Source organism: Schistocerca americana, chromosome 3 (genome assembly GCF_021461395.2).
Source record: "Schistocerca americana isolate TAMUIC-IGC-003095 chromosome 3, iqSchAmer2.1, whole genome shotgun sequence".
NCBI lineage: Eukaryota > Metazoa > Arthropoda > Insecta > Orthoptera > Acrididae > Schistocerca > Schistocerca americana.
In genome coordinates, this window is record NC_060121.1 from 656118648 (window position 1) to 656134853 (window position 16206).

The following is a 16206-nucleotide window of genomic DNA, read 5'->3' on the forward strand; positions in this document are numbered from 1 at the left end:
TGATCCTGGGGTGGGGTATGTTGCGGAAGCTACCTCACATTACGTAATAATTTGCATGACACACAAAGTGATTTGCCATTTTGTTGAGAGCAATTTGTTCTGGGGTAAAGACCAGCTCCAAATTGATGAAAACGGTGGGGAACAAGCTAAGCTACGTCATACATTACAGGAAACTTCAGTAATGTCTCAATTTCATGAGGGAGATAGTTACGGTTAGGCACACTGCCTCCTTCAAGCAGTTAATGGTTCAAGAAGTATATCGATTTCAATGCTGGAAAGATGCTGTCCACGAAAAGTTATTTAAAAAAAACACTATTTGAAATTGATGTGTAATGCAATTTTCGGAAAGACGATGGAAAATTTCAGAGAACAAGCCGAAATTCTTATTAGATCGAATTGGGATGGGCGTTATAGTGTTAGGAAGTATATTGTCAGACTAAATTTGCAATGGATCACTACTTTCAGCAAGAACTTATTTGCTGTGGAGATGTCGAAGACTGCAGTAGAGTTCATGAAAGCTGTATATGTAGGGAAGTGAAAACTAGACCTGTTCAAATTCCACATGTATCTATTTCATTACGAGTCTCCGAAACGTCATTTTGCTGACTCTAAGATACATTACATGGATGCAGATAGCCTCACCTATTGGCAGAATAACTGCAATCAGTATGAAGTAATGAGGCGCCTTAGTAAAGAATTCGATATATCTTCACAGATGGCCCATAAACCATACAGTATTGAACCACAGAGGAAGAAGGTTTCTGGCCTAATGAGAGACGAGGTAGATGAGTACCGATTGTGAAGTTTGTGGGTGTGACATCCAAGATGTATGCAATTCAGGAACTGGAAGGAGCCACTCATAGATGTAAAAAGGGTTGCATCGTGTGTCATCAAGCGTTATAGTGACTGATGACCGTGTTCAGTGCCTGAGAGGATGTAGTCGTGGTGCTCCACTGCTGCTGCCGGATATGGTGGATCAAACTATTATTCAGTCTAGAGGGCATTGTGTGTACTCGGCGCTACTGTCTACAATAGGCCTGTTTGCTCACGACGATAAACACTTCACTTGTGATGATGTGATTGAAACTCGCCTGTACTCACGCTATTCACTTGATGAGAGTGATATGTGAATGCGGGAGAGAGAGTCTGTATGTATGAATGTGTATGTATGTATGTATATGAGTAGTGGGGTCTTTTATCATAGTGTAAATGTGTGTGTGTGTGTGTGTGTGTGTGTGTGTGTGTGTGTGTGTGTGTATGTGTGTGTGTGTGTGTGTGTAGGTTGAGCTGCTGTTAACCATATAGTCTGATTAGTTTCTTATGTGGATAGATCACCATCTAGAAAATATTCTCATTTTGTCGTACTGAAAATTGTAAATGTACTCAACCTCTGTTACTGGTGGGCAGAAGTGATAGGTTCTTTCCAATCATAGTTATTAGTAATAGTAAGTTTAAAGTATCTCTGCATTGGAAATGTTACAACCAAATTGTACCTCAATAATCAAATTATACTTGAAGAACTAAATTGTATGTGTGAGAATTGAATAAACGAAAATCTATTCCACTTATATTCATATAATGGCTGTGAAAGACACAAATGACATTATGACATTAGCGTTAAACATGAGTGCCATTAAGGAGGTGAAGTTTGAGATGGAGAATAATAAAAATGTATGCGATTATACATATTGTGCAGCATGCTTTCCATTATGGGAGGAGGTAGTACTTGACTGTGTCCACTTCCAGAGAGATATAGCAAACATGCCTAAATTAAATCTCCCGTGCTTGAGCAGAGCCGGGTAAATGATATCTGTGTAAAGCAACTTACTAACAAAGTGTACAAGAAAGTATACGGATTGTGAGGTAAAAATTAATTAATTTTTCATTCAACTGAAACGAATTTTACATTTCCATATGCAGGAACAACACTATTTTCACATATCTTCTTCTTCTTGAGTCGATGGAGAGAAGGACACACGTAGAATTCCACATTTGAATAGCTGTAAACCTGAAGATTCGACACATCCCTGTGATCGTCTCCTCGCCTTTGACGTGGATGAGGTATGCACGTGGTCGAACAATAGATGCGATGTCACCATTTCTTTATAAGGTATATCAGACTGATGTTAGTGAATTCCATGGTAGAAAAATGTTAATCACTTTTTACTCCTGCATGTTTTAGGGTACTTCACATCCTTCAAAGTCCTCTGCGATGCAATGCTTGTTGGAAATGTCACCATTATTGTGACTTCTTCTATGTATGCTATAAACATTACGTCTCTAAATATGAACGGTCTACACACAAACCATAGAAACGTTCCAAAAACGAACAGAAATACTGTAATTGACGGTATGCTGTGGAGGAACGTTAGTATAATACCATCACAGTCGTACACGAGAATCACCATAACTTTTACCATACTGGGGCTCTGGAGCATCACCTGCGACCAGCTTTGGGAAACAAGCTGTGACACATTTAGCGAAACCCGCCCATCATTTTGCACGACAATGGTCGGGCGCATACAGCGCAAGCTGTGGCTGCTCTGTTCGGTCGATTGGACTGGGACGCACTGTACCATCCCCGGTAATCCCCGTACTTAAGTTCTTGTGACTTTAATTTGATTACGAAGATGAAGGAACCACTTCGTGGCGTTCGCTTCAGTACTATTCCAGAGATTCGACTGGCAGTAGACCACTCCAGTCACACCATCAACAAACAGGCTCTGATAACGGTATACTTCGCCTTCCACATCACTGGCAACGGGTTCTACACAATGCTGGTGACTATATTGAAGGATAGTAACAGGTGGAAACAAATAAATCTTTTGTATCAGTTGTGAATAAATAGTAGCCTTCATTTAAGTTCCAACGCTTGTATCTAGAATTTGGAGTTCAGGTATACTCTGGCATTAGTTAATGAATCTCGGCGCCGGCCGTTTGTAGCGGAGCGGTTCTAGGCGCTTCAGTCTGGAACAGGGCGGCCGCTACGGTCGCAGGTTCGAGTCCTGCCTCGGGCATGGATGTGTGTGATGTCCTTAGGTTAGTTAGGTTTAAGTAGTTCTAAGTTCTAGGGGACTCATGACCTCAGATGTTAAGTCCCATAGTGCTCAGAGCCATTTGAACCAACCATGAATCTCGGCGTTTCGAACTGAACTGAGTTTTAGTACCCCCGTTTGTCTGCTTGCAAGAGGTTGCATTGGGTACTCAGAAAGCTCCCTTGAACAGAAAATTAATTGTAGAAATACACCAGCATTCAGAACTTTTAAAATCTTCAAACACTACTCATCCAACACAGGGATGTAAGGCATTTCCCTTATTATTATTGTATTGATGGTGATCTCGTTCTCGTTTTGAGCTCATTGAATGTAGGAATTGTTTTACGTTTCACTCCATACCAGAGTAAGTTCCTGTTTATAATTCATAAAAACTTGCAGCATATCTTCAAAGTATCCGACAAGCATTTTAGAATTATAAATGGAGTAAATTTCTTGTACTCTTCACGGTACCACTCATAGGCTCCTCTATGAACTATGCTGCATTTTCTGAAGCGCTGAAATCGGTGGGTGAACCAAAGACATGCGTTTTTAAGAGTTCATTCTATGGCTACATTACGTGTACAGGCAATCTCGACCCCGTTAGGTTCATATCGTATCTCATGACGCAGGAACGGTAGAGCATAACGTGTAAGGTTCGGCGGCACTGTAGGAGTACCATCCCTTTTCGTAAATGATTCATCAAGATTCAATAAACTCCTGTTTGGGATGTTGAAGCGGCTTGATGCTGGATAACAATCTTAATTTCAGAGTTCTTGTTAAATGTGGTTAAAGCATAAGTTTTATGCCAGAAGTATTCCTGATACTCGTCATATTCTATGAGGCTAGTTAAACCTAATGATGTCATTGTGAGGCTTCAGACCTATTGATTTAACCAGCTCATAGTTCATACCTGTTATCACTTTGGTGTTATGTTGTGAAGCGCCGTGCTACGAATGGTGTGCGATGGTCTTACACGTTACACCCATATTGTCTTCTCTGAAAACACGCAGACACTGGGAAGATGGAGGGTGCTGTGAGTCCCAGCTAGTTGAAGTTCACCACTTCTTCCGGTTCCAGGAAGTTGAATTTCGTCATCGTCGCTTCCGCTAATGACTGGTTGAAGGTCGCTTCTATCAAAGACAGGTCTCTGTAAGTTCGAGGTCACTGCTGGCTGCACTTTGTATGTAGTCGTTCAATTACTTCCTCACCACAGAAGTCTACAATTTGATTATCATGGTCTGCAATACGCAGCTTCAGGAACTCCAATGTTGAACTGTTACTAGAGATATACATCGTTGGTAGGGTTCTCAACGACTTATACCCAGTTCTAACTAATTGGAAGAGTCCGTAAACTGTAGGAATAAAATCAATTGTATGAAAATTGGTTACACGATAAACCAGGCAAATTTAAAGACTGTAAATTAAATCAAGGAATTACTATTACGAACAACTCAACTATTGAACGTCTCCGGCTGGAGTCAACCGTTGCATTCGCTGCCTTTATTTCAGATTTAAGTGATATTTGTGTGTAGCACAATCCATTTTCCACATAGTTTAAAAAAGTCGTTTGGATCGTATGCACCATGTTCTATTTCCAAAATTTCTTTTCTATCATTAATATCCCGTTGAAATTAATTGCTAGCATCTGTGTTATTCTGAATGTTGTTTTATGTCTCCAGTCCAATCAGCGAAATACTCCAGCCTTCAGTTCGTAAATGAGTCGTGGGAAGTAAACTGCGCGTAGTACTGACGACCATTCTTTCAAAGATAGAGGATACAACAGTGGATCTCAACCTCAACTGAAGAGTTGATGCTTAATGCACCTCCTTATATATGCTTATTCATAAACATTAGGAGAAACACCGTGAGTTGATACCCTCAGAGGTGATTATTTAAATATTGGTAGGCACGAAAATTGTCGAACACACTTCTTCTGCCGGTTAAGTACAGTTGTAACACTTCTAGCGGCTTTAAGTCTCCTAATGAGTCAATGTAGCAGGCGTAACTCGGATTTTTTCTTAACATACGTCAACAAGTCAGTTTCTTGCCTCCACCATCACCTAAATTCACAATTCCACGTTCTCTGGATTCCTACACATTCTTTGGTAAACATAATACGCAATGTAGGAATGCTGAATTTCTCCTTGACCAACCTTAGCAGATCTACATTTGTAAGCAGTCTGTCTGGTAAGATATTTAACAGGCACTCTTACTGTTTATAAAAAGAGATGGTCGTTTCTTGTACAGTTTCAGGTACATTCATTTTCCGATAGCTACAGCTTTCATCATGCGGTTCTGTCCCCTTCGCTCCGCTAGCTACTCCTGGGTGTTCTGTGCGTTCCTATGCGTTCTGGCCATGGCTGCAGCACCACCAACCATTGAATAGATCGGCAAGGGCAGGAATGAGAAAGGGGATAATTCTGCCTTATGGCATCGGAAGTGGCAGAACTCATGGTGATTTACCTGGTCCTTTGTGCTTCAGGGTACTGGTAACTGCATACATCACTGTTAAGGATGCGTTTTTTTTTACATCCCAGCCCTTTTGTCTTCTACTTCTTCATCGTTGTCTCACTTGACTAGTCTGGAAGGTATGACTTCTCAAATTCCGTCTGATGTTTTGAAATATTCACCAAATCACACAGGTTAAACTGCTGCTAATATTTTAATATAATAGTATACTGTATTCATTAGTCCATTATCATGAACACTGATGGGTCACATTTTTATTGTGATATGTTTGTTTCGATTATGGTGTGCAGTCTATGAACTGCCGATGTTAAAATACATCCACGTTGTAGCTTGTATTGTTCTGTTCAGACATTTCACGAAACTCGAATTCAGGTATGAGAGTGTTGAGTAGTGATCATGGTCTTGAAATGTCTATCGCAAAACTCTCCCTGACCATCAGTCTGGAGGCTGTCCGGGCATCAGTTCGTCCCTGTCTGCAACAAAGGCTCGAACACCTTTGCGACATCTCTCCCAGTTTTGATTTAACGGTTGTGGCCAAACGAATTTAGAATATATATCAGTATCCATTAATATACATTTAAATCCATTATTCACGTATGAATATTCCCACACATCTGTTTGATCAACCTGTCAAAAGCCACCCATAACTTTAATCATAACTTGCCTATGAGGGTACATTTTGCGTGCTGGTTTGTGCAGTTATCATAGTACTGTATCCAAACTGATTCTGTTATACATCTCTCTCTAAGCTCGGATTATTGAGAGGAACTCATTCAAATGAGACGCATTACCAGCAGCACTGAGGCCATGAGTCATCTTAGCAGATCTATTAGCTCACTGGGATCGTTGTAGTTTCTATATTGTGGGGGTCGATTGCTGAAACTTTTACGCTGGATCTCAATACCAGCACCAATCATGTATCGAACAGCTAATATAGGTTTTATAATGGTTCTATATTTCGCACTGAGACGGTTTCTCACTTTCCTGTTTACATCGGTCAACTGCAGTATTTCACCATAAATCTGCATATCTTATAGTCTTTGTTGGATTTAGGAAAATAGGGTTCTATCGACCAGTTGTTCATTTACCTGTCTAGTGTTTCTGCTTTTAAGCTTATAGGCTGTATGCCCAACATGTATGGTTTACCGCCAGTGGCAAGAAATTTTTTGTCTATGCTAGCGTTGCTGTGGTGCTTCATGAAATCACCAAAGCGGTCATTATTGTCAATTTCGCTAGGAGTTCAGCGAAAGCACCAATAAATGGTGTAAATGTTTTTCTCAGTGTGTGCTCTTAATTTAAATGTGCTAATCTCAGCAGTTGTAACTTCACTCGAACAGCCTTACATGCTGTGATGACATTATGCTTAGTTGACATCGTGTTCTATCGCGGACTCCTTCACAGTGTGCAACATATGTACATTCCGTCCAACTCTATCAACCTTTACAGTTAAGCCATTTACGTTATTTTCACGTGGTGTAACCCTAGCACCTAGTTCACTGATCAGCCTCAGTAAGATCCCGGTATACATCTCTAGATCCTTTAACTTCACATTCGACGGACTGATATTTTCGATCTAAATACAGACGAATTTCCTGGTTATGTATTCTCATCCTCTTGGGTGGAGTGCCCATGACAAACACACACACGCAGACTTATATATAGCCATTCCTAGGAGTTACATCTGTATCTATTCTTGTTTTATCAATAACACAGAATACATACTGTATGTGTTTCCAGAAATCTCCACATATCTTACAAAATTCATTGAAATATATGTGACTTCCTACATGAGCTTGATAAATCTGTTTTGAATTCAGATTGCGGGTTCTGTAAAGTATAAAAGTAAAGTCCATCAACACCCATATGATGACCAAAAAGGAACTCTCGTAGAATGTAATCCTGGTTTTCCACAGAAACGTCATCAGTTTAGAACACGGTGTTTGGCTTTAATTTTTCTTGCTGTAGGATTTCACTGCCTTCACTTACTGTCATGTTACTAGTAACACTTAGGACTTTTGTAGGAGCTGGGATTTAGAATGAAACAGCGTTTTTGGAAATACACATACATGTTCAAACCAGATTCTTTCTGGGGGTGCTAGCAGTGACATGATAACATTTATTTTTCCTCAGCTGGATGGACCTACAGATCTCACCCAACTATTATCAGCCTGGAGTATGCCATTTCATTTCTTCTTCTGCACCATCACAGTACGAGACACATACAACAAAGTCTTTGCGTTGAGAATGCTTCACCCACTTTTCCGTGATACTGACTACATCGTTGTTGTGCAATGGAATTTAATACATTAATAAAATAGGCAACCTGGAAGATGAATTGCTGACTGGAAATGGATCAAAAAGATAATATGAACATATGTCTAGGAATGCTGTCCTGATCCAACCTGCTGGTCAGGTGCACAACAGGATTCCAATGAGTTGCTGCCACTTCCAACAGGCTGGTGGTTACTGGTGGTTATGACGAATCAGCAATGACAGCTACTGGCCTGTACGTGTCAGACGTCGCTGCAGGTGCAAGTAGGCTGTTTAGGTTTTTATGTTGGTAACGCTACATAGCGCTCTACATGAAAATCACTGACCGTGCAGTGTGAAGTTTGTGGCTGGTTGGCATTGTAGGAATAGTCGCTATTGTAGTGTTGGGCAGTTGGATGAGAACAGCGCGTATATATATATATATATATACTAAGCAAAGAAGGGAAAGGGGAAAGGTGGAAGGAGTATATAGAGGATCTATACAAGGGCAATATACTTGAGGACAATATTATGGAAATTGAAGAGTATGTAGATGAAGATGAAAAGGGAGATACGATACTGCGTGAAGAGTTTGACAGAGCACTGAAAGACCTGAGTCGAAACAAGGCGCCGGGAGAAGACAACATTCCATTACAACTACTGTCAGTCTTGGGAGAGCCAGTCCTGACAAAACTCTACCATCTCGTGAGCAAGATGTGTGAGACAAGCGAAATACCGTCAGACTTCAAGAGCAATGTAATAATTCCAATCCCAAAGAAATCAGGTGTTGACAGATGTGAAAATTAGCGAACTATCAGTCTCATAAGTCACTGCTGCAAAATACTTACGCGAATTCTTTACAGACGAATGGAAAAACTGGTAGAAGCCGACCTCGGGAAGATCAGTTTGTATTCAGCAGAAATGTTGGAACACGTGAGGCAATACTGACCCTACGACTTATCTTAGAAAATAGATTAAGGAAAGGGAAACCTACGTTTCTAGCATTTGTAGACTTAGAGAAATCTTTTGACAATGTTGACTGGAATACTCTCTTTCAAATTCTAAAAATGGCAGGGTTAAAATACAGGGAGCGAAAGGCTATTTACAATTTGTACAGAAACCAGATGGCAGTTATAAGAGTCGAGGGGCATGAAAGGGAAACAGCGGTTGGGAAGAGAGTGAGGCAGGGTTGTAGCCTGTCCCCGATGATATTCAATATGTATATTGAGCAAGCAGTAAAGGAAACAAAAAAAAAATTTGGAGTAGGTATTATAATCCATGGAGATGAAATAAAAATGTTGAGGTTCGCCGATGGTTTTGTAATTCTGTCAGAAACTGCAAAGGACTTGGAAGAGCAGTTGAAAGGAATGGACTGTGTCTTGAAAGGAGGGTATAAGACGTACATTAACAAAAGCAAAACAAAGATAATGGAATGTGGGAGATTTAAGTCGGGTGATGCTGAGGGAATTAGATTTGGAAATGAGACTCTTAAAGTAGTTAATGAGTTTTGCTATTTGGGGAGCAAAATAACTGATGATGGACCAAGTAGAGAGGTTATAAAATGTAGACTGGCAATGGCAAGGAAAGCGATTCTGAAGAAGAGAAATTTGCTAACATCGAGTATAGACTCAAGTGTCAGGAGGTCGTTTCAGAAAGTATTTGTGTGGAGTGTAGCCATGTATGGAAGTGAAACATGGACGATAAATAGTTTGGATAAAAAGAGAATAGAAGCTTTCGAAATGTGGTGCTACAGAAGAATGCTGAAGATTAGCTGGGTAGATCACTTAACTAATGAGGAGGTATTGAATAGAATTGGGTAGAAGAGGAGTTTGTGGCACAACTTGACTAGAATAAGAGACCGGTTGGTAGGACATATTCTGAGGCATCAAGGGATCACAAATTTAGCATTGGAGGGCTGCGTGGTGGGTAAAAATCGTCGAGGGAGACCAAGAGATGAATACACTAAGCAGATTCAGAAGGATGTAGGTTGCAGTAAGTACTGGGAGATGAAGAAGCTTGCACAGGATAGAGTAGCATGGAGAGCTGCATCAAACCAGTCTCAGGACTGAAGACAATCACACACACACACACACACACACACACACACACACACACATATATATATATATATATATATATATATATATATATATATATATAATGGCTTTTGAACACTATTAAAGGAAATGCATTGTTTGTTCTCTATTAAAATTTTTCATTTGCTAACTATACCTATCAGTAGTTAGAGCCTTCAGTAGTTACAATCCTTTATTTAGCTGGCTGTATTGGTTCTTGCATTAGGTCTTAGGTCGAGTAACGAAGGTTTTTGTGAGGTAAGTGATTCATGAAAGGTATAGGTTATTCTTAGTCAGGGTCACTCTATTGTAGGGATTATTGAAAGTCAGATTGCGTTGCGCTAAAAATATTGTGTGTCAGTTAATTGTTGATCAGAATAAGTAAAGAGGCAAATTTCTGAGTACGTTCAGTTCTGATCAGCTGTTTGAAAAACAAATAACGTAAGAGGTTTATCAGCACAGTAATTTTCATGCGTCGAGCCTTAGCCGAGGATACCTCACTGGAATCTTCTGATTCTTTCTTATAGTTTGTGTAATTGCTGTAGTTACTGTTTATTACTAGCCTGTAGTTGTAGAGAGAATTTTCTTTGTAGTTGTAGTTTTTCATTGTTGTAGTGTAAAACAGTTGTGGCGTGCATGGAGATTTGCACCAAGTATTTCGCAGCCGCGCTTCGAATTAATTGGATACTACTTTCAGTGCTATTTTAATTTGTTTCCTCTTTTTGCTCTTCAAATTGTGCTTTCCTGTGTTATTGTGTGAAATATTGTGACAATTACGGCGTGTGAAAAACGTAACACTAGGCTGCATAGTAAGTTGAGAAATGACAGTGAAGACGAGAGTAGTGTGTCAGCGCCAGCGAGTAATGAATTAACTAATGTTCAACATTGTAATTTGTTAATTGTGCATAGGGAAATGGAGCAGGCGGCAAATAATGGTGTGGACAGTGAAACAATTAGTGAACAGGAAAGCATTATCGATCGATCGTTCGGCAACAGCTCATCTCAGGAATCTGAAATGACAGGACACATGTTTGCAAATACTGTAGATTCAGGTTTTGGGTCCTCACCATTTTCTCAAATAAGTCAAGACACATTTTCTGCTTGTCAAAATGTGAATGTTGCCGGTGCAAATGCACTGTTGAAAAGCATAGAGGAATAGATTCCAAACACTAATACATTATTATTGCAATTAATGCAACAAATGAAACAAAATCAGAGACAAACACAGCAACAGTTAGACAAAATGGAACATAATCAGAGATAAACACAGCAACAGTTAGACACGATGGAACAAAATCAGAGACAAACACAGCAACAGCTTGAAAAGCTAGACTTAATGGAACAAACGCTTGAACAAACACGAGAAGGTTCAACTGCTGAGTTACTTAGAATCGAATCGAAATGTCAAAAAGTCTGTAATGACGTAAAAACACAAATTTCTTAGCATTTTCATCCTATTTTATCGCGTCATGGAAATGCATTACAGAATCACGAAGCAGCCATATAGGAACTGCAAAATTGTTCATGAAAATCACGACACCTTGCAAGCTAAAATTGACTCAGTTGCATCTACCGATTCGGTTACGCAACTTGCAAGAACTCAGGAAAACTTAAAGGACGCAGTAGATACGATTTCAACAGAAATGGACACTCTGAAACTTGGTTCAGAAAAACACACTGATGAAATCAGTTCACTATCGGGGAAAGTAGCCGAACTTTCGGATCAGTTCACTAATTTATCTACAAAGTTAGATGATGATCTGAATGACATAAGACCCATAGTCTTCAATGACACAGAAGAATACGAACAAAATAGGATATTCAATCAAAATCAGAATCAAATTAATACGCAACACAAAAGAGAAATCCAGGAAGTACAAGATCAGTTGGCACAAGTAATACAAAAATTACATATTTCAGAGGACACTCGCGCTCCAACACGGGAAGAGGGACATAGAAATACGGAATAGCCACAAAACAATAACACCGGGTATTTCGGAAATTATGAAAGAAATTCGCAAGGTGCACCGAATTTTGAGATGGAACCGCCGACACGACGTAACAATGACCGATATGTGACTCGCCGTCACGATGACTTTGACTATAAGCTGTTCATTACTACACGTAAATACAAAACATTTAAGAACTCCGGCAACGACATTCATCTATAAGCGTGGCTTCACCAATTCCTTCATTGTTTTCCTCCCAACTGGTCACTGGAGCACAGATTAGAATTTATGTGTGGCTACTTAGAGAATGAACCAGCTGAAAGAATGCGATCGGTCATTAACGATTGTCACAGTTTAGGACAATTTTATCACGCCGTCCCCTCAGCATATTGGTCTCAAGCTACTCAAGTTCGCCTAAAACATAGAAACATGGTGATGAAACACTTTGAACAATCTGAATTTTCCAGTCTTGTGAAATGTTTTGAAGACATGTTGCATAAGAATCAGTATCTGTCACACCCATACAGCCCCTCAGAACTCATACGCATTTGCTTAATCGAATTGCCTGAACATTTACGACATATTATTTTGGCAGGACATTGCAAAGACAATGTTGAAGGTTGAATGATGAATTTGGTATGGGATAATGATTTTTAAAGTACGTTTGAGGTGGATGACACTATGAAATGAACAGAGATTTTTTTTTAGATTTTGAAATTATTGCAGAAAGCTATGACGTTTTTCAGATTTGGCTGAGGTTTTATGATGTTATTATTACGATGACGATGTGTATGGTGCTGTTGAGGTATGTTTATTATCAATAAGATCATGCTGCTGTATATTGCGAATATGATTATGTGTTTATATGTATATGAATAATGAATAGACGTTAAGGACTCTGGTTTGTGAAAAAGGATGTTGGAAACCAAGAATCGCACTTTAAGATTTATGACTTGTGTGTACATGCGTGAATGAATTGCAACACTGCTATTCGTGAGATTTCGTTTCTATGCATTTCTACTCTAATTTTTCGATCTGTGACACTTTTTATATGAGACTGTCATTGTAGTGCAAACTGCTGTCTTAAATATTTCTGTACGAAAGCTAAGTGACCTTGACATAAGGCATTGTGGGCGAGCAGCTGTGCCAGATGCCTGGAGAAAAAGCCATCAGGTGGAGAAAAAAGAGGCCATTAATCTCGCTATTGACATTCCTTTGTGGAAAGCATCGCAAATATGACACACTATTACTTGGAAACATATAATTATACTGTGGAGCACATACTTTGCGCTACTTACTGAAATGCTTATCAATTGATGGGAAATATTCGTACATCCGCACACCTGATTATGACAAGTGTCTTTCTACGAGAGTTGAGAGAATGGCTACTGACTTATGAAATGCCACATGGATATTGAATGATGTTTTTATGCGTTGCTTTGTACATAGTTGCTTATTTCAGTTGATATCTGGTTTCCAGCTGTGTTGCAGCATTGGTTTTATAAAATAAAATTAAATGAATTTGCTAACGTGAGCGCTTTCTGTCAACAGATCAGTTAAATAATAATTTTATGATCCACATTCTTCAAAAACGGAGCACATGGAAAGGACAGATCAGTAAGAAGGGACTAATGACAGTGACTGCATACATAATTTTCTTTTCAAATACTTGGTAATTTTTTTGTAGAATAAGTTGTTATGGTGCACCATTTTAATGACATAGACATTAAGATGTGAATAGACATTTCCCTGATCTGCATTGTTGTCTTTAGTGTACTATTTTTTCTGCTTGTGGGTTTGTCATGTTTTGTTATAAGTTATTGCATTTGCTGCTGCTGTTTGCCAGGCATAGTGCTACTGAATTTCATTTTGTGTTACTCTGTTAAGTCAGTTTTACTACTGATTTATTTTTCTTGTTTGCTGCACAGTGCATTATACTAGTTGTAATATTGCAATTGCTTTGCTAATTTAGATATTCTGCTGCTTGCTTTGCCCATTTGCATTTTTTTGTCATTGCTGTTTCTGCTAATTTGTTATGTGCTGCTGCATTGCCTCGTTCATTGGTATATATATCTGAGCTCAGTAGATTTACGTTAGCTTAAGATGGGGTTGACTATATAAGAAACTAACAGAGGAAGAATAGGGAAAGAATGCATTGAGAAGTTATATGAAAAAGATTTGGGCAAAAATGAGTATTGTACAATGAGAAATATTTATTTTGAAAGAGCATACGAACAAAACAGTAAGGTTTAGGGACAACAAGGTTAGATAGGATTTTTTTGCAGGAAAGATCTATAGAATTAAGTTTTGGGTTGGACTGCAGTACCAAATGTTGCACAAAAAACGAACCCTGTCCTTTCATTTTGTGTTATTCCGCTATGTGTTTGTGTCTCCTTGTGTATTTGTGTTTTTCCTGTTTTTATGTGTTTAGCTAATAAGATATATGTTGTAAAATTTTTCTAGTACTAAGCTACATTCACTATGATGAGGAATACTGTTATCCTCAAATATAGTTTGCATTAATAATATGTTATTTACTGTGTAAAGATGTTTAGACATTCTTTTCGAAAGCTATTCTCATCTTTTATGTATTTTTTTCTTATGTCATAATTCCTGTAACACTTATGTATATGTTTATTTCTATTCTTTTCTAAAGCCTGTGTTACTCCAAATGTTATCGGTACTATATCTTCTTTAATGATGTATTTTGTACCTTTGTAATTGTATTCTAATATTGTAAATTTATAACTGTATTGACTCCAGATCTTCAAATTAAGTTACATTTCACTGCACACGTTTCTGTTGGTCATAGTATATGCACAATGGATGAGAAGTAGGGACTGTTAGTGTCTGCATGTGTGTTGATAATTCATCAAGCTACTGGTTAACAGCATTTCTGGTTCTAAGGACATACCAAAAAGTTTGTGAGTGCACAAGTGGTTGTTTATTGACTTGCTATATTGTCTGCAAGACTCTTTAATGGTGACTGTGCACCCGCACAAGCGCAACAGATGGCTGCTGGCCATCTCTACAAGGACTGCAGTGGGTATGCGCCTCTGGTGGCCCACCAATTCAATAATCTCTACCAGGACTACAGTGGGTCTACTCTGTCATGAGCAACCTACCAATATTCTTCAAAACTCGACTGACTCTGCTGTGGGTGTGGTCTGTTGTGGCCCATTACATGTCTGCATGTCAAGAGTCGGCACTGTCTTCCCGTTGGAAGACTGCATGGAAATCCACTACCTCCTGTGCATATTCTTTTATTGCTCAGACTTTGAGAAAAACACTGCAATTTTACTGTAATGAACGATCAGGACTGTATTTATGGACTGTGATAAAATATTTGCTTAAGACCAACAGTATATCAATAAGTGTCTGCATTTGATTTCTTTGTTATTGTAATTATGAATTTTTTTTCAAATCTGTATTGGCCACTGCCCAAAAGAATTTGTAAAATTTTTTGTGGGGAGGCTGTTTAGGTTTCTATGTTGGTGACGTCAGTAGTGCTCTATATTAAAATCACTGACTGTGCTGTATGAAGTCTATGGCTGGTTGGCATTGTTAGAATAGTCGCTATTGCAGTGTTGGGCAGTTGGATTTGAACAGCATGTAACGTTGCGCAGTTCGAGGTGAGCCGCCAGCAGAGGTGGATGTGGGGAGTGAGATGGCGGAGTTTTGAGAGCGGATGCTCTTGACGTGTGTCCATCAGAGAGAGTAAATTTTTAAGAACGGAAGTCATGAACTGATATATATATAATGACTTTTGAACACTATTAAGGTAAATACATTGTGTTTGTTCTCTATCAAAATCTTTTATTTGCGATCTATGCCTATGAGTAGTTAGTGCCTTCAGTAATTAGAATCTTTTATTTAGCTAGCAGTATTGGCGCTCGCTGTTTTGCAGTAGTTCGAGTAGCGAAGAATTTTGTAAGGTAAGTGATTCATGAACGGTATAGGTTATTGTTAGACAGGGCCATTCGTTTGCAGGGATTATTGAAACTCAGATTGCGTTGCGCTAAAAATATTGTTTGTCAGTTTAAAGTTGATCAGAATAAGTAAAGAGGGAAATATCTGAGTACGTTCAGTTCTGCTCAACTGTTTGAAAATCAAATAACCTAAGAGTTTAACAGCACAGCAATATCAAATTTTTCTAAGGGGAGTATTCACAGGTCCTAACAAGTCGGAAGTTCCTGTCTGTGGGTACATGCTAGAGGTCACTGAACAAAGGAGAAGAAACAATAAGCACCCACAGATAAAGACAGGCGCTTGAACAGAAATGTGTATTTACTCTTACACATCTTCTTCAAGGCAGAGGCAGATGGCGATTTTGGTTGCTGTTGATGCAACAGGGTCTGCCACTAACTGATTGCGACTCAGATTGCATCCAGTTTATATTACCCAATGTCGTGATCACATGACCATATG